The sequence below is a fragment of the Octodon degus genome, unplaced genomic scaffold (assembly GCF_000260255.1).
Source record: "Octodon degus isolate 3935 unplaced genomic scaffold, OctDeg1.0 scaffold00171, whole genome shotgun sequence".
NCBI lineage: Eukaryota > Metazoa > Chordata > Mammalia > Rodentia > Octodontidae > Octodon > Octodon degus.
Genome location: NW_004524747.1, coordinates 2,455,022 through 2,457,310, shown reverse-complemented (window position 1 = coordinate 2,457,310; position 2,289 = coordinate 2,455,022).

Sequence of the window (2,289 nt, the reverse complement as noted above, 5' to 3'; positions counted from 1 at the left end):
TTTTACCCACTCTTCCCTAAAAGTAGTTAGGGATACATCCTTTTTATAGTTTAACAAGAGTACAAAATAGTATTAAAACAGAAAAATTACAAGTGATGCAGAAATTCACTTAACAAAAAATATGAATTTCACAGCATTTATTGTAATGCACAGTGTTGTCTTCTAACTAGTTGTTTATATTACCAGATATATGCATGCAAAATTGGAAGATGAAAGAAAAAATATAAAAGGGTCCAGGGAGATGGCTCAGTAGGATAAGTGCTTCCCTGGCAAGCTCAAAGGCCTGAGTTTAATCCCCGGTTCTGCCGAAAAAGGAAAAAGGAAAAAAAAAAGAAAGAAAAAATATAAGCAATGAAGAAGAGAAGGGCTGGCCAAGTAGCTCAGCAGATTAAAGCACCTGAAAGCAGGTGCAATGGCCAAGGGTTTGATCCCCAGGCCTGCTGTACCAGCCCCATCCCCAGGGTGTGCTGAGAAGGCAATTGAGACTGTTCAGTCTCAGGCCTGGTGCAGGCCTGGTGCAGGCCTGTGATCTCTGCTCTTGTGAGGCTGTAAACAGGTGGATCACTATGCGTCTGATCTAGTAGTGAGACGGTGAACACCCTGTAGACACTTCCCTAAAGTACAAAAAAAAGAGAGAGAGAAAAGAAGAGAAAATGGACCAACAATTGAAAAAAAGGAAACAAAACAACTTAAGCATTAACTTCTTTCAGTAGAGCAGCAGAAATACACAGTACAGTTGTTCAAACCATCCTGTTTACATACATAGATATATCTCTTTCCCCCACTCCATCTTCTGTCTTTCTCCTCTACTCAGTAATTCCTTCCTTTTGAATAGGTTCCTTCAATTTTCCCAGTATCTATTGTACCCTTCAGAATTTATGTTCTCTTTCAGGTTCTCACACTACATCTTGAGAGAGAGAAATATTATAGACAGCTAAGTTAGATAGGAATTCATGTGTAGTCAGAGAGGCATTGTGTTCCCAAGGATGTCAGACCCAAAAATAAAGACATTAAAACTGTGGCTGGAGGAGAAGCTGAAGACATCCAGGGCTTAGAATGTAAAAGCAGTATCCAGGTCTGAATATCTCCCCAGAGATAAACAACAACTTCACATTATACTGTAATTAGCATGACCTGGTCCAGTGTGCTTACATGGGCATCAGACACATGTATGTGATGATTCATCTGGATCCATACCTCCCTCCCTTTGATGTTGAGAGCCCATCAACTTGGCAGATCTTACATGCAGCAGGTTGGGAAATACATTTTTCCATATCACTCTGAAAGTTGCTGGTGGTTGGTGATATACAGAATCTGTGCATTGAAGGATTCGGTATTAAGTCTTCATCATCTGGTTTTATTCATGCCTAGCTTTATAGGAGTTCCATGCAGGCTGATTTTATGAGTTGGTTATTAGTACTAACACTTCAGCACTAGGAAATGCCTCAGGTCTATACTTCTCCAATTTCATATTTTGTGTGTTGTTCAGGGTCTATGAAAGAAGCACTTCACAGGTATAGTCCATCCCCATAAACCTCTGTTTCTGGTCAGGGTAGGCCTCGATATCTCATCCACAGTCACTGACCTGTGGTCAGTTATAAAATTTTGACACTGGGCTTTATAGCTGAGGGATGAGCCTAAACTCTTACGCAGTAACATGAGGCCTACCACTTTGTTTTTCTCCTTAAGTGAATAATAACGCTCACATGTGTTGCCTGGTGTTGGTGAAAGGATGGAGTGGACATTCATATGGCCAACAATGCTGCAAATCTGAGCTGCAGCTCAAGCCCACAACTTACTGAGACCAGTGCCAGAGTAGAACCATGGCCTATTGCTTTTGTTGTCTGCTACTATTGTGGTGTGCTTGTGGCCTAAGGCTGTTACAGCCAGCTACAGATGATGCTGGGTAGAATATACAAATCCATTTGCTTGGGGCAATAGATCTCCACCTTAACACCAGGGTAGGGCTATTAGTTGCCCAGAGGCTCATTCCATGGGCATAGCTCTGAAGATATGGACTGTTGCTATCCCACCAAGATGAGTTTCATTGGCTCGGAACTGAATTTGAAGGCAAAGTCCTGTACTTACTTTCCTTTTATAGTTCCCAGAAAATGAAATCTTTATTCTGTGCCTCCTGGGTTTCTGGGTTGGGTGGTGGAGGCAATTTCTTTGCTTCCTGGCTAAGGGGATGGCTCTAGAGGCTCTGTCTGTGGTTTACTATTATCTGTCTTCATTTCATATATCTCCTTTATTATCTTAAAGTTATGGGGGACAGATCCCTGCTCGGTT